General features: G+C 42.8%; 1 long non-coding RNA gene across 1 annotated transcript in view; it reads right to left on the bottom strand.

Moving 5' to 3' along the window:
- Positions 1-13,619: 13,619 nt before the first annotated feature.
- The window catches only part of LOC140612130 (uncharacterized), a 57,042-nt gene continuing 52,930 nt past the window's right edge, over positions 13,620-17,731 (bottom strand). Inside the window, exon 4 of the long non-coding RNA XR_012013441.1 lies at positions 13,620-13,914. This is a non-coding gene — a long non-coding RNA (uncharacterized lncRNA). The remainder of the gene's footprint in view (positions 13,915-17,731) is intronic.

Here is a 17,731-nt window from a genome sequence, read left to right on the forward strand (position 1 = left end):
ATGGAGAAACTCCTCTCAGGCCGGTAGGTCCCTTGTATGCATCGTAGCAAGACGAATGCAAGTAACAGGCCCTCTTTCCAGGACGATTATCCACTTGCCTCTGTTTTCTCTACACATACTGAAATCTGGAATCTAGGCTGAAGTAAACATCAGGGAAGTTTCTATAGTGAGTTTAGCTTCCCCTGAGCCATGTGCAAATGAGCTTATTTTACACACATATATTTATATAAAATCCGCTGTCATAATAGACATTGGTCAAAATGCTTTTGTCTGTGTCAAAAAAAAAAAAATCATATGTGCGCTCCACCAAAAAGTTCTAACAGCTATTTTTCACCGTATGTTCAAACAAACAAAGGAGACAAAAAGAGAAACTAAAGATTATTTTTAATGATAACAGGCCAAAACCTCACCTCAGAAGTATGCGTGCACACTGAATTGTGTACATACAATCCTACGTCTGGCCTCTTCTATATTACGGTGAAGTAGGGCTGGGGAGTTAAGATCTTTACAAATCTATCTTTGGTTTCCACTAAGTTTCTTGCCTCACCCACTCCAATAATGCCTCAACCACGCATCACCCTTAAACCTGGCCAATAAGAAGGCCCACACTTCTCCCAAAGGGTAAGATGGGAGAAGGGGCGGGCGTAAGGATGTATCCGACTCCTCCCTGTGGGCCAGCTCCCGAATGCCACTGAACCATGAGCATTCAAATGTACCTACTGATGGAATCAGGTCCCCCCCACACGGAGAAGAACTCAGAGTGTCATAAACCTAAGAGTAATCTTCTCAGAACAAATTGAGGATGAGCATTTTTAATTTCTTGACCAGGTAGTTCGGGTCATCATTATATTAGGATGATTTAGGCCGCGTCCCTCTTTCGACAGAAGTAGTTTATCCTTGAAAGCATCTGCCACCCTGCACAAGTCCTTGCTGTAAACAAGCAGCCTGGGGGAAGTTATTTCCTGAGGTCTGACATGGACGAGGCACCCCTTTGATGATACATTTTTTTTGGCAGAGAGAACCAGCCCCAACAAACCAACTTCTTGCCAAGAGTACTGAGCACACACCTACCACCTCGAGCCTCATTTCCACGCCCGATGATGATGATAATAATTTTAAGAACTGGGAATTATAAAGCTTGCTTGGCAGCCTTCGCATATTGTGAGTGATAAATCAAACTCGGGGTGCTTGCCAGCAAAAAGTTCTTTCTTATCTGAGTAAATATACGAGGGTGGATATGACACAGGCAAAGCAATTTGGTTCGAATGTCGTGATGGGTGCAATGGGCGGGCTTTTGTATTGCTTTATTGCCTTCCTCCTTTGGGGATTTTGGCTCTCGGTGGTCTGTCCACAAATAGCATCAGTTGGCTTCTCCCTTTTGTAGCAGATCTCCTTACTTCTATTGATTTATTTTTTTTTTTTCTTCTCTTCTGCTAACCCCTGACCAATAAAAGTAAGATAAGCATTTTCTAAGCGTTATCTCCCATCAGCCATTCCTCTGGACCCCGTAGAGGCTCACGGACACGAAGCAGTGTTTTTCAGGCCTGTTTCACAAGTAGGAAAATCCCCGCATCTCTTCCCCTTTACATCGAGCTCTCATTTGGGTGTCCATAGTTTGCATTCTTAAATGCCACCTGTTGAAAATAAAAGTCTCATGACTTTTGCAAATTTTGGTTCACCCTGGTTTAGCCTTACACAGCAGTCTCGTTGCATGGGTGCTTAGCAATTACTTTTATTACTTGCTCCACCCAGCAGCCCTGCGGCGTCAGGAACTGCATCTTCTTCCTCTGTCTTGATCTGTCCCTCTCATCCTTTTTCTTTCTCTTGCTCTCTGGTTTTAACCCACGGAACCACGCAGGCACCCATCCGTTACCACGTGGATGAATTCAGTGAGCCTCTATATGTGCCCCACAGTGTTCCACTCGGAATAACAAGGATTTGAAAAGACCAATTCTCTGGGCCGATGGGAGCAGCTAAGGCACAGAGCAAGCAACCTCTTGCCCCAACGAGAGAGATTTATTGTTTGAGCATCGAAAGTCAGGATGCGCACAGTCCTAGCTGGGGGGCTGTGAGCAGCAACTAGTTTCTCTGCCAGCCTCAGTTCCCTCTTGGTTGAAATGAGGCACGTGGATGAGTTCCACGGGGTTTCCCATGCAGGTGGTTGCATACTTATGGTTTCTAGAGGCCCACGGGAGGTGAGTGAGGGGTTTGTTTGGGGACTCGACTGGCCAGTCCTCAGACACCCTGTGCGTCCTGTAGATCACAGGCCCTCTGACAGCAGAGAGTAGGGGGCGTGGGGAGGAGAAGGACAGGTCTGGATGCTTCCCCGAAACCTGCTTTGCGTACCTAAGACACATAGTGTACTGGAAAGTTAACTTGGTCAAAAAAAAAATTTAGGTTCTTGAAGACTGATTTTTTTTTTCCCCTGTTATTGCTGAAGATCTGCTTTCTGCGGTCATTTGGTAAATAAATAGCTTTTCAAAGGGAAACAAACAGCAGCTTTTTTGTTGCTCTGCTGCAGAAATCTCCGTGTTCGATTTCAGCCCCATCCCTAAGACCAAAGGCTTAGTGCTTCGAAGGGTGCTGGGGCCCCCAGAATTCTGGAAAGGGGCAGGGCAGGATGTCCTTGGCTGTGGCTCCCTGAGTCACAGGAGGCAGATGCCTCTGCAGGAGTTCGGTGGTTGTGATTTCAGTCAAGTTCCCGTGGCTCCCCGCCACTTCTGCAAACCCCAGGGAAGAAGCAGCCACGGGGCCTGTGTGACTTAGGAGGCAATGCGTGCAGATCATGTGCCCAGGGTGGCATTCACCGTGAACTCAGGAGCTCCCCGGGGTCGCTGGAACCATCTACGGGGCACAGCAGGCCCTAAGAGCCGGCACAGAGGCCCCCAAACCCACACACCCCCTGTCCCAACCCAGGTCTCAGCAGAACGTGCTTGGATTTCACTAGGATCTTCCTCCTGTGAGCACCCCTGGCCCCCCCTCGGACGGGGGGCACCTCTGCATCTTTGGAGACGCAGGCCTTCCAGGGAGCCCGCTCCCTTCCCCATCCCCAGCGCTGGGACGGGACCCTGTTCCAGTTCCAAAGGGTTAATCCCAGAGTGAATTCTTCGCATGTGTAATTTAATACTTCATAACTGCTGAAAATTGGAGTCCACATAATTTATTTTCTTTGGTCGGGCACATTTGCCTCATGCTTGGCCGGGGCTGACTTCAGAGAGACACACCTAAAGCTCTCAAGTGTCCCGAGTGGCCCATGTCAGTTGTGCAGAAGGATTGTGGTCCTTGGCCAGAGCCCAAGGATTAGGTGTTCCTGAGAAGGTTTTTTTGGCTCTACAAAGCCCTGGGATGTCATGGGAATAGGCCGCACTCCTTTCTCCCCCTTGAAGGCCACATATCAACCGGGTATCTGACCCCTCGGAGACAGGCTTTCCACAAAGGTATACATTAAAATAAATAGAACATGCGACCAGAAAGAGCCGAAGGAGAGGGGAGGAATTGCTAAGTGGAGACAGGAAACAATTGCTTCATTGTGGAGGCCGAGCTCCTCGAACTGCAGAGTGCAGCTCCACCTACAGGCCTGTGCGCAGCTCGCTGCGGCCTGGGCTGCACCCAGCTCCCCCAAATCCTACTGTTCACCGAAAACTAATTGTCCCCCTCTGATGAGAGGCCTTGGAGAGCGCCGCAGAGGTAGCAAGCAAGAGGGGGAAAGCCGTTCAAGGGGGCTTTCATCTGGCTCCTCTCTCTTCCTCGGGCAGTAAATATTCTTCTCATCCTTGCAATACTCATTTCATCGCTTTCTTTCCTTTTCAACAACTTCCTCTCATTTGGCTTCCTCTCATTATTCCTCGGTTGGGGGGGGGGGGGCTGTGGATTTCCCCCATTCAGACCAAACAGAAGGCCGTGTTTGTTTGAACACCATTCTTGTACTTCCTGGCAAAGCTTTTCACTTTAAAGAAGGCTCAGGTTTTGAGGTTGAAAGTTGCTGAGCAACTTCAGAGTGATAATTAAAGCCAACTCTGTATGTGCACATTCCCCTCTTTGTGTCCCCTCCTCTGTTTCAAAACCTCTGCCTGCCAAGGCGGTGGCCGCCGTCGGATGCTATTTCCACAGGAGACCTGGGTTTCAGGACAAGATCCAGGCCATAGGGGAGACTTGATGGCTCGGGGAATTAGTAATGGGATTTGGAGCCCTTCATTTCTAGGTCACTGGTTTGAACAGAGCCCAGGTCGGTAATGACTGTAAGCTGCCCCCCAGCCAACCCCCCCCCACGCCTGCCCGGCCCGCGCTGGTCTAGATTGCCTGCCGCCCCGGCCCCGAGTGCCTGTGGCACGTCTGTGCTAATGGCATTCGTTGACAACTCGGCTGTTAGACGTTAGGCCTAGATGTGAGCAGAAACAGGGTCCACACTAGGGCTGGGCCGCCCCTTCAGGGGACGGTACAGAGGGGGTGGGTGGGGGGACAGTTAGCTGTCTGGCTTTCTGTGGTTCTGGGACCTGGCTCCTCTCTCCCTGCGCACCCCAGTCTCCTAGGCCTTGCACTCTCATCCACTCAAAGGTCAAGTCCACAGAGAGGGGCTAACAGGCCACTGAGGCCCAAGTAGTTAAATACTCCAAATGTGTGTGTTTTTTAAAAAGAGCTGACCAGGGAGTTGCTTTTTTTTTTTTTTTTTTTTCTTTTTTCTTTCCTTCTTTCTTCAATTTCTAGTGCCACAGAATCATGGTCCTTTTATAAGAACGCTCGCAGGATCCCAAATCTGTGCTTACTGAAGTCTAGGGAAAAGGGGAGTATTTGCTGGGCTTATATTAGTAGAGGGTGTGAAAAAGTAATTACGGCCTTATTTCTTTTCTGTTTTATAAGAGGAGAAGGGCTTGCTGCAAGAGAATCGAGAGAGGAGTGGAGATTAGAAGTCCAGGGACGGGGGAGGCCTGTTGGCGGTCAGGGCCCGTCGGGCACGGCCCCTCTCCACGTTGGGGGGGATTTGCGGGTGCAGCCCCCGCGGTGGGAGAGAGGGCAGGAGGTGGCCTGCCTGAGGGCCGGGGCTGCGGTGCAGAGAACCGCCTCCCCCAGCCTGTGTCCACCCCGGGCCTCGACCCAGGCCCGGATGCAGCGCACTCGGACGCCCTCTCCATCTGTCCCAGGCCCCGGCTTCCCTGCCCTAGGGTCAAGCGAGGCCCAGCCCCAGGAACGAGTCCCATATTTCCGACCGATGCAAACATTCCCATTGCATCACCATCCATTTCTATAAGGTTTCTCATTAGGTTTCCTTTCCAGACAGGCAGGTTTTAATCGCGACGATTTTTACCAATAAACCCATTACAGGTGCTTACCACGTTGCAAAGACACCGGATGAGAGGTTCAACCCAAAGAGTTCTGAAAACACAGGATGCTGTTCCCATTCCTTTCTGATTTACTACTTCCCTCTCTGCTTTTATTCCTCCCGGACAGCAATTGGGTTTTGTTTGCTTGCTTTTCATTTTTATGTGTTTGTTTTTCATTTCGCTTCCAAGACTCTATGCCTGCTTTTACTCTTTCATTTTTGTTTTCCTTAGGAAACATGGTCTTTTTTTACATTTTTGCTGGGAAGACGGAAGAGCCCTGTGGCCCATGTAAGGACTTTATTTTAGTTATGTATTCTTCTAACCATGATCCTTCAGGCCACCGAGCTCCACTCCTGCTTTGGGGGCAGCCGGGCAGTATCAGTGATTTCCCAAAGGGTCCCCATCCTTGGCATGGTCCCTACCCCTCACATCACCTGCAGGACGTGACCCCGTAGTTTTTTGTGTGCTGCGCATTTTTCTGCCTTTCCTTTGAGGAATCCCAGTAGTAACTGATTCTGCTACTCCGAGAATCACAGCACCCTGGAGTTGGATGGAAACCATAAAGGTCAGCTTCTTCACCAATTTCTCTCAAGATGGAGGTGTGAGTTCTGCTTGAACAGCCCTTGACCTAGATCGCCTCCTCTTCCAGGCAGCCTCTTCCTTATTTATTGAACATCACACTCGAGTCAGGAAAACAGGGTTTCATCAGTGAACAAAATTGCCTTGATAGAGTTTGGAATCAAGTGAGGAGTGAATGAAGACGCAGCCCCAAAGTATGGCACTCATAGGCCCTTGAAAAGCAAATCCAGGGAGAGGCTGCCTCTGAACTTCCCTCTCTGCTAAAGACAACTCCTCCCAAGGAATTCAGTTGTCCTAAGTACCCCACCCCCCATGAGTTTCCACCACCGGGGAAGACTGGCATTGTCACAGGAGAGGAGACTAGACGTCCACACCACCCTCTGATGGGCTTCCTTACAAACTATCATATCTTTCATCTGTTCCTCTCGGGTCCATTCATTTTTCCTAAAAATCATTTGTTTCATCTAAGAGTCCTATATCTCCCCTTCCTTTTCCCTGTTAAATTGGAATTTAAGCCTGAGTTCTAAACTACTTTCCCTAGGTGTCCCCCATGTATACAGGAGGTATACATGTTAATAAACTTGTGTGTTTTTCTCTTGTAGATCTGTCTCTTTTTTTTTAAGATTTTATTTATTTATTCATAAAAGACACAGAGAGAGAGAGAGAGGCAGAGACCCAGGCAGAGGGAGAAGCAGGATCCATGCACCGGGAGCCCGATGTGGGATTCGATCCCGGGTCTCCAGGATCGCGCCCTGGGCCAAAGGCAGGTGCCAAGCCGCTGAGCCATCCAGGGATCCCCCGATCTGTCTTTTCTTAAAGGGGTCTGAGCCAAGAACTAAGGGTAGAGGGAAAGTTTTCATTCTTCCCCAACACAACGAAAGAAGAATCAACAAATAATTGCAAAGGTGCCAAATGTTGATCAGCTTTGACCGTTACCGTCGAAGTCTGCATGTCATTAGCACCCACTCCTGTCCTCAGCCGACTGCTGAAATTTCACCTACTATTCTGTTTTTACATGATGGCTCTTGGGGACACTCAGTGATTTATTGCACACTCCAGGGATCCTACTTCTCTAACTTTTATGGTCCTGAGACCTTGTTGGCTTCTCCACAAATGCCTGGATCCATCAGGAATGTCCATTTCATTCACGGTGGCGGGCCCGTGGAAAACACGGAGTACCTGAAGTTGCAGTGAGTACTGGCACCCACAGGATCACCCCCACGGTCTGAAGAGTAAAAGAGTTCAACTTTGCAAGATTTCAAGGAAGAAAAAATGGTAAGGGATACCTGTAGCTATGGCTCAGATTTCCTCTGCCCATGTTTCTTTTCCTCTGTATGTTTAAAATGGTGTGAAATCCCTGATTTTGTAATTTTTCCTTATGGAAAAATTTGGTAAGAAACTTGGGAATTTAAAAATTGTAATGGCTACGGTGAAACAGTTTTACATAATAATTTTAGTAATACTGGAAAGGTACAATAACCTCATAAAAGTGATCAGGGGATGATCTATAGGGGACGGAGGAGCCATGGATGGAAAAAAGGACTTCTTAATGTGTACATTTTATGCTCATTTGATCTGAACCATGGGATGTATTAACTATTCAGAAATGACATTACCTTTAAAAATGATTTTAAGACATTACCACCATTTTAATAATGATAAAAACTTAAAAAATAACAAGGTAAAAGTATTTTTCCCCTCAGCCTTGAGTTTTAAAAGGGTATAATGATATCCTCTGAAGAGTTTCGCCAAAGTTTCAAATCTTGCTTATTGTATTCAACCCAAACTGTTCCCTGGGCAAATAAAATGAGTTATACAATTTATTATACAGTTTTAAGTCAAAACCGTGAAGAAAAGAAATAATAATGGGAAAAAAAAATAATACAACTTCTGATCTGCAAGGTGGGATTCCAAGCTCCTGCATACTCAGACCGACTTTCTTTTTTTTTTTTTTTTTTTCAGACCAACTTTCTTAAACTTAGGATGTAGTCCTGAAGGAAGAACAAGTTCAAGGAGAAAAACGTCCCTGTACCTACCTTCCCACTCATGCTCTCTTTTGACTTGCTATGAGATTGAAGATATAGAATTATAATTCTGCAAACCTTTCATGAGATGTTTTCATAATGTTATAATGTATTCATAATGTCAAATGTTGAGGGGTGAGTGAGAAATGAAATTTTCATTTATATTGTATAAATGTTGTATATTTTTATTTATTTATTATTTATTTTTTATATTTAACATATATCGCATTATATCGTATATATATTTTAGCGGCTAATGACATGACGCTGGTGTCACACTGTCCTGAGTTCTACTCCTGCTTTGTCACTTACAAAGCAAGTTGCTTAAAATCGTAAAGCCTTACTTTTTTCGTTTATAAAATGAAGTTGATGATAGTATCCATACGTCAGGGTTGTTAAGTAAATGAAATGATATATTCCAGGCTCTTGACAAAATGGTTGTCACAAACTAATTGCTCTATAAATGGTAGCTATTATTTTTATGTTACTGCTCAGAATTATAATAATAATAGTTATTATTATCATATTATCATATATTATTATAATAGTTTTACCGTCTCAAGTTATAATTCTCCTGTGAAGCCCTAAACAGCCGGCTGTGTTCTATTGCCTGCCCACCTCCATCCTCTGGCTTTAGAGAGTAGCATTACCACTCAACCATTCTCCAGCTCTGTGTTTCTGTGGCGCTGATCCCAACACCCAGCTCCAGACGTGCACTCAGAATCAGCACTGGCTCATCTGTATAGTCCAATCTTTTGTCAACAATGATCGAATCAAGTATGAATGAGCATGAGACCCAGTGTCACCAAAAGGATTCAATTCTGGGGTGTTTTAAGATTTCTGGTTTTTTTCATTATCTTTTCCCTGGACTTTATATTCAACAGTTGTAAGTCTGAAGTCGGTGGGTGCCACTAGGTCCTATTCATACATGTGGGCGACTGGGGCTCCCAAGCAGAGGCCGCTGCTCTTGCTCTCCTGTTGTGGCCTTCCTGGAAAAGCCAAGGAGGTGTGCCTCCGAAGCCTACCTCTTGTCTTCTACAATATGCTTTTGGCACCAAAACCTTGGAATTTTCTGCCAAGTAGCATTCTGTCAACATCCGGGGCCTCTAATGAACTCTTCTCCAGGTTCTATCTTTGGGGAAAGAGGAAAGGACTTCAGGCAAGAGGCCCCCATTTTACATGTATATGCAGACCCTGCAAGTGTTTAGGGACAGTATTTGTGAAGGTGTTTTTTTTTTTTTTTTTTTTAACGATTTTATTTACTTATTCATGAGAGACACAGAGAGAGAGGTAGAGACCTAGGTGGAGGGAGAAGCAGGCTTCTTGGGGGGAGCCTGATGAAGGTGTTCTTGACAGTGAAACCAAAGCTGAGTCAGGGAACAAAGAGTTCTGATGAGCTACTTTAGGTCCTGGATTCAGTTGTATGTGAAACAAAACTGACCCTCGGACTTTTACGTTTCCAAATCAATAAGTTAATTTGGCTGTACTTTCTGTAACTCAGATAGTTCCTTCCCGAGCCACTATTCCATCCTGTGTTGACATTCCTTTATCTGCAATCATATATCACTTATGATATTCAGAACTTTATTATATTCTCTATTACTGAATGTAGGGGAGTTTGTCTTCCTCAACTAAATTTCTAAGAACATTAGCAAGCCACAAGAAAAGGATGGACTCTGGGTTCACTTTGATATAACTTAACTGACTGTGTGACCATGGAAAAGGCAATTAACCTCTCTGATTTGCTTCTTCCATTGTGAAATAGAAAAAAAAAAAAAAGGTGATTTTAAGTGTTAGGATCACAAAAGAGATTCTGTAAGACTAGGCAGTCAATAAATTCCTTTATCATTTTTTTAAAGATTTTATTTATTTATTCATGAGAGACATAGAGAGAGAGAGAGAGAGAGAGAGAGAGGCAGAGACACAGGCAGAGGGAGAAACAGGCTCCCTGTGGGGAGCCCAATGCAGGACTCGATCCCGGGACTCTGGAATCACAACCTGAGCTGAAGGCAGACGCTCAACCACTGAGCTACCCAGGCATCCCTCCTTTATCATTTATTTGAGCAGAGTGGACATAGGAGTTAAGACCTAACTACTGTTAACAAACTAACAGAAATGCAATTTACCTAATTTAAACAGTACAGTTTCTTTATAGTTTTAGGAGCTTTGGAGTCTCTGGTGGAGAGGGATATAGTAGGACTGGGTAGGCTGGTTGTGGGGACTCACAAACCTCCTCTCTATACTTTGCTGGTCTCTACTCCTTATGTGACTCTTCTTGCTGCAGCCTGGCCGTTTTTTTTTTTGTTTTTTTTGTTTTTTTTGTTTTTTTTCTAGGTTCCTTTGTTTGTTTGTTTTAGTAATCTGTATACCCAACATGGGGGTCAAACCTAGGACCCCAAGATCAAGAGTTGCATGCTACTCTCACTGAGTCAGCCAGATACCTGAGGCTTTTTCTCATCCTCAAGTCTCCAGTGAGGTATAAGGCCATCAACAGGCCCAACGTCTGCATTTTTCTGTTCAAGATAGCATCCAACACTGAGCTGGGATTTCATATTTTTATCTCAAATTCCTAGGAAACATTATGATTTCTTTAAGTTGGACCAATCAAATGTGGCTAAGCAAGAGGTAAAAAATTATATTAACTTGGTACCTTGCACAGTAGCACAAGGTTGAAATGAGGGGAAGGAGAACTCTCAAAAGATAAGGGAGCAGAATTCCATTGAAGAAGATAGCAAAGCAAGTAACATTAAGCTACAGGGATAGATTTTTTTGCTTTGTTTTGTTATTTTTCTGTTTTGTTTTCTTTCTTTATTTATTTGAAAGAGAGAGAGAGAGAGAGCACAAGTGGAAGGATAGAAGGAAGACGTGGAGAGAATCTCAAGCAGACTCTGTGATGAGCAAGGAGCCCAACTCAGGGCTCCATCTCAAGGCTGCGAGATCATGACCTGAGCCTCAGTCACTTAACCAGCTGTGCCACCCAGCACCCTGCTACAGAGATAGTTTTTTAAAAGCTATTCTGAATTTTCTCCCTTTGAACAAAATATTGAATGCATGTTAGTATTCCTACCACAAAATGTACCACCAATTATTTCCTCTGCTGACTTCTGGGGTGGAACTATAAACAGAGGGGTTGAGTGGTTTTCTATTATTACACAGCAGAGTTAAAAAAAAAAAAAATCAATGATAAGACATGACCTCTTAGCTACTTCACATGATCCCAAGAATCTTTAACTCAAATATTTATCAAGGCTAGTTCTTTAAAAATGACCATGTCGATATTTAGTATATGGCTGTTATAATGTTGATATGGACACATTATGTATGAAAAATGGTTAGCTCAACATTTGCTGTGTCTGATTTTCACGCATTAATAATCTGACCATTTAATTAAAATATAATGCCAGAGGGTCCCAATCCACAACAGAGAATGACCTAGAGGATGTCCTGTCATTGAGAGGAAGGGAGGGAATGAGGAAGAGATAGCTCAGGGACAGGTCAGTTCCTTTTATATCTGTGTGTGCCTTAATATAACTAAAAACGAAGTGTATCCAAACCCAGGGCTCCCACCTGGTGGGATTTTCTAGCTTTGCATATGGTGTTTATTTTGTATGTGTTCCTTTGAATTCCGCAGGCTGTGAGTATGGTGCAATGGGTTAGAAATGTGCAAACTTCAGGTGGAAGTAATTGGCACTTCTTCACCTCCTGAAAACACACTATCATCATAATGCCCCAGACAGACCCGCACTCTGAAGGCTGATTTCTAGGCCAGTGAAACCCAGAGATTCTTCTTCACAGGAGGAACATGCCAGCTCAGAAACTTAAAATGAAAAGTTTTCATGTTCAGCTCCCTTCTTACTTTGCAGAGACCCTTATCACAAAAGCATTCTAAATTGGAATTAGCGAGTGACCCAGGTCTCTAAAGCCCAGGGACCGGAAGAGAAGATTTCCTAATTACACCAGCAGGGCCTTGGTTTCTATTCTTAGTGCAGCTGGGTAATGTGGTTATGTTTGAAAATGTGTCCTGTTTCTGCATCAGCAGGGCCAGGCTTCCATTTACTGTGGGATAGAGGTGGCAAGCGGAGGATCCCTCAAACTTAGTCCTCCTAAATGAATTAATGCAGCCTTTTCATAAACAACATACCTGGGTAAATCTGAATTGTGCTATGGTGTAGGCCGGTCTGACTGAAGTATATTTAAAACATGGAATTATTAAAAGAAAGGATAACTTGAGAGTAATTTGAATTTCTCTTTATTTCCTAGTCATTGAGTCTTATTAGGAACCCTTCGTTGAAAGTAATTCAGGTTGGAGCTTTCAGACTACCCTGGGGAAGAAGCCAGAGTCACTTGTCAGAATGTCCATACAGCAGAGAAGGTTTCTGGCCACAGTCCATCTCTGAAAATGGGAAATCTCAACGTGCTCCCCTTTGGCAATGTGAGCACCAACCATGCAGTTATTTTTCAGAGAGGAAGGGCTAAGTGGTAAGAGGCCACTCTTTCTCTGCCTAAAGTTGAGTTACTTGTTCTGAACTACTGTAAATTCTTTTTTTTTCTGTAAATTCTTATATGAGCCCACGTCTTTGTGATATTGCTTGATTTATGGCGACCTCCGATGTTTTAAAAAGTACAACAAAACATGGTTTAGTGAGAAAATACAGATTTCCTTTTAATAGAAATCGTTGGTGAGTTAAAAAAAAAAAAAAGTACCCAAGTCCTTTAACATATTGAACATTCAGTTTAAAAGTATTGACATGACCTACAATGGGGCAAAAATAACTTAGCATCACAAAGTTGATGAACACCATTCAAAAAAATTGGTTTTAATCCCAAACCTTTTATTTCCAATCATTAAAATATCTAACTCATGTGGCAATATTCTGTAGAAAAAAAGAAAAAAAAAAAACCCATCTAGATTCTTACCCACTTTCTGATCATCCTACTAAGGAAGAAGAAGCCATAAATCCTGTAACACAGAAAAAATAAAATAAAACAAAACAAAATCTTGTCTTTTGGGTAATCCTGATGAATTTTGTCAAAGGGAGATTAAGGCAAGAAGCTTGTTTCTTGGCAAGAGAATTCTGGAAGGAAAGGGAGGCTGAAACTTTGCATCGTTGTATTCATATCTGGTCAAGCTGCCTTATCACAATTCAAACTTTCATGCTGGGAAACTGCTCTTTCTTTGGTACCTTTTCTGCCAGAATTCAACTCTAACAACAAAAGTTTATAAACAATGAAAATTCCAGCTGGTTGACATCAGCGTCACAAAGCTTTCTCTTCACACTGATACAAATATTTACCCTGAGCTCTGGCAAAGCTTTCCTTGCCCATGTCACCCTTAATCATACATTTTTCCTTGATTGAGTTATGCTTTCCAGTACGTGATTTGCTCTGGTTTACTTTTTAACACATCCCAGAGGCTTCATCAAAATCAACTCTGGGCAGGCCATGTCATTTGGTAGCTGCCAAACATGTTATTGAGAAGGAACTTGGCAAATATCAAAACGGTCTTTTCTAACTGCTCTAATAAATGTGTTTGTTCTTTTTGACCACCATTTACTTTTTAGGTCCCTCATATCCATAAAGAGATGAGCCAAGAAAGTAAGCAGGGATGCACTTCATCCCCTTTAATCCATTCCCTGGAGATAACGTGCGGCTGTCTCTTCCAGGCACCTTATTGCAAAGAAGTTGAAAACTTAAAAGGTTTCATCAATGACTCTTTATTTCCTTCGAGAAGACACAGGGTTATTTTCTAAAGGTTAAAACAACAGATTGATGTACTCTGTAACTGTAGTAAAGTCTGCTTGAACAAATATTTGCCACACCAAAGTGACTTGTGGAGGGATTAGCACAAAATATTGCAAATATTTCTATAAAGCTTCCCTTGCCAGAATAAAATGTTTGGGTTCTCTGCACTGAATGCTTGCAAAATCCTCGTAAAGTGCGTTAACAGGGAAGAATTCAGAAGCATTTTTTCTCAAAACAGGTGATGCTGTTACCTGAAAGAAACATAAATGATTATTTTGATTGCATCAGTTTACACTTACACCGCATACGGGTTTCAGAAAAATCTGGTCATTATACAAAAGCTTTATATGTGCCGGTGGGTACCACACTACTTCCTTTGGAAATAACACGAAGTAAGCTGTGCAGGCTAAGCACTCCTTTCTGGGCCCAGTTGAAAAAAAAAAAAAATCTCAAAAAATGAGATGGAATTCCCACCTAGGGGCAATCGCAGTCATTATTTCTGTTATTGTTGCTTTTCCGGTACACCTCAGGGGATATGCTTGCAGACACACACACACACACACACACACACACATTCACTTAAACACACAATGGTCTATGCTTTACCTAGAGAGCTCTACCCTGGCCCTTTGCCAGCCTTCAGGCTCACCTGACTCGCTGGAGGTGCGCATTTGCTTGAATATATTGAAAATTCAGTGATTTGTAACAAAAAAATCTACCCCCTGTGATCATCAGTACATAAGCATAGTTCAAGACCATGGTAATTAGTTATTATACACTAAGGTGTGACCATCATATTTGGGAACTTGGAATTTAATAAGATGTTCTCCTCGGTTCCATGGTAAAAGTCGTAGCAATTCCTTGCTCGCAGAAGCCCACCATTAATTTTTTGTGCCACAAGGAGTCCACTCTGTGTAGAGAAATGAGTAGGCCCGAAGGAGTTAGAGCCATTTCCCAAATTGCTACCCTGACCTGTGCACCAAAATGCAGGAAGAGCAACAGTGTGGGTCAGTCCCATCGCTAAAGACCAATCTCTAGCAGAGTGGAGGGTAGAAATTACCCCCACTTCACAGGCCGAGATCAGAAGACGGCTGGAAGTTCTACTCACTTGCTCAAGGTCATTTAACTAGCAAATGGAGATTAAAGGTTCAAACCCAGTTGGGTTTGACAAAGAGGCCGTGTTGTTTGTTTACCTCAGCTCCTGCACTCCACCACAGTGACCACAGATTCAGCCACATGTGCACTGCTCTGTAACTGGCCTAAGCCACTGGGGAGATGTAACTCGGGTAACCAGTTAGGGATTAGCCTCACGTATCTACTGGAATCCATTATGATCAGTGTGTTCCCTTTTACTTAATTTAAAAGTTAAATTCTAGCAAATAAATGCATTTTAAATTTATAAATTTAATTAATAATGAATACATACATGCATACATTTATTAAATAAATTTAGAATAAATTTTTAAATGTTTTTGCTTTCCACCTGTGCTCTGTGGAACTCCAGGTTACTGAGGAGGCTGTTAGGAGCTCCTAGTGTAGACGATAATGCAATTGCTGAAGAGGGGACTCTGGAGCCCTACACCTGCCCTTCCCCAAACTCTTCCAATCTTTTTGGATATCTTAGGCATTTGCATAAGATTTTGTGTAAGCAAAGGTTTATTTTATTAAAGAATCATATTTTAAACCCAAGAATTCTTAGGAGTTAGATCTTTGAGCATGTGATTCTTTTTGATTGAGACTGACTTTCAGAAAGTTGTAGTTTCTGCATGTCATGTAGGGGTTCTTAGAGTCTAGTTAGTGGTAAAATTAGGACTCCATATAAACCCGGTGTATGTTTAACTTTCCAAATAGTAAGAAAGTATAAATTACTGATTATGTTTATATCTATATCTCTATCTATCTATCTATCAAGTATGCTTTGGTTAACACAATACATGTATCCCCAAAATAATGTGTAAAAATTTGTTTTCACATACACCAGTGACATTACCTGTTTAAGGGGCCATATTAATAATTTGAAGGATAGTTTTCTATATCTTTGTATTTTTTACAGATTTTATGCAGATATAGCCAGCAAGACAGTGGTTCTTCCTTCCTTCCTACCTAACAAAGCCTATTGTGGAGAAGGAAATACTATTTTCCTTTTCAAAACTGTTCAGGGCAATGTTTACATCATGAGGATATATCTGGTGAGACCTATTGAACCAGAACTTCCAGGAGCGGGGAGCAGACATCTGTACTGTAAAATCATGCCCAGGAGGTCTTGAGTAATCAATCAGATTTAAAATCACTGATTTGGCCAATTACCTTTTCAGACGTGAAATGCTGGCCCCCTCCCAAGGAGTCTATTTCATCTTTGCATAAAGCTTTCTAATTCTTTTAGACACACCTTATGCCAACTGAGTCAAACCCTTTTTTGCAGGCACAAAAAGACGTAGTGGGCTGGGAAGAGGAAAGCAGTATGGTCATACTGTTGCCATTTCCGTAATAATCTAGATGAGTGTCACATCAGGCATGGAGTCTTCCCTTACTCATCTCTGGGTGCAGATGTCTCAGTCGCCTTCAGGTCCTGAGCCCTCTTATCTGGCACATTTCAGGTGCTCAGCATTTGTGATGCTTTCAAAAAATAATAAGGGTGTGATCCAAGTTCAGTGGTAAGGAACTCTCATGAGCCATCCAGTTTTTGTCTTCTTCTTATATTTAACCCAACTGCGCCTCAATTTTTAGACATTGATTTATCTCCTTTTTCTTTAGGTTCCTTGGTAGCATTTTGCTTTCTTCTCCTAACTCTACTTTAGATCTCTCTCCACAGTCCCCATTTCTTAACGATTCCCTTCTTGATCTTCCTTCACAGGCACAGCTAATCGATCCTTCATCCTCTCCTCAACTTCCCAGAAGACTGCAAGTCCTTAGAGTATAGAAGCTCTCCTGATGCTGCTCCCAGACCGTGACCCATGCTGGCAAAGCTTCTGCTCCCATGTGGCCGCATGTTTCACGAGGAGAGCTACTAAAATGCAGGCAAGCACAAAGTCTTAATTGCTTGCTAGTGGGCATTCAGCCAACATGCTGTTAGCAGAATGAAACCCAATCTTAAAGAAAAAGTGCTGAACCCCTGCTCTGGATCACCCAGCCCCATATGGAATGCACGTGTTTTTTGAGGAGATTTAGGCATGAAGATCTTTTTTTCCACTCTTTTGCATGGGGATGTCAATCTATGGTTTGCTAAAACATTTTATTCTTACTGTAATAATCCTGTCTGCAGACAACTTTAAGAGACAACTCTATACTTCCTCTCCCAACTTATGACATGGACAATTAATATATTCTCAATTTCTTGTTCCACTCTGAGAACATTACTTTCAGTCTTCTTTGCAACAGTTTTTCCTTTTAAGAATTTCCACATTGACATTTTAAGACTGTCACAGCCTGGTTCTGAGGGTTTGCTAAACATTTAGTCTTTGCTAATTAATTTCCGTAAAACTCAGTTTACTTATCTTTATAATGGGAAAAATAATAACACCTTCCCGATATGGTGGCTGGGAGGGGAGATTAAAATTCTTGCCATGAAATTAAGACTCTCGCCAGTGTCTGGCACGAAGAAAATGTCCGATAAATGTTGGCTGTTAATACTGTTGGTAAAACTAATAGCCTAATAGTTTTCTCATTGTAAAAGCATCTCAATATATAATATAAAATATTAACACGTGCATTTTGGTGTTTGGGGGTTTCAGCCTTTTTTAAAAAATCTCTCATGTCTAGGATTACATTTTGATACATTTCTACCGCATCCTTTTTTCTAAAGAGATTAAAAACCTTTCTTCCATTACAAGTAACAAAAAACAGACAAGCAAGATAAAGAGAAATAATGGTCCCTAGACTTTTCCTTTAAATTTTAATATCACAGTGCTATTGTCCAAAACTTTAGCTCTGCTTTCCTCTCTGAATCCTAGAATACTGCAAACTTCCCATCACTGTTAAATGGTTAAGATAAGCTGAGTAGGAACTTTATTAGGTCCTGCAATACTTCAGAGAATGGGACATTCAAATTAGTCACTAAAGTTTAGAGTG

Source organism: Canis lupus, chromosome 20 (assembly GCF_048164855.1).
Source record: "Canis lupus baileyi chromosome 20, mCanLup2.hap1, whole genome shotgun sequence".
Lineage (NCBI taxonomy): Eukaryota > Metazoa > Chordata > Mammalia > Carnivora > Canidae > Canis > Canis lupus.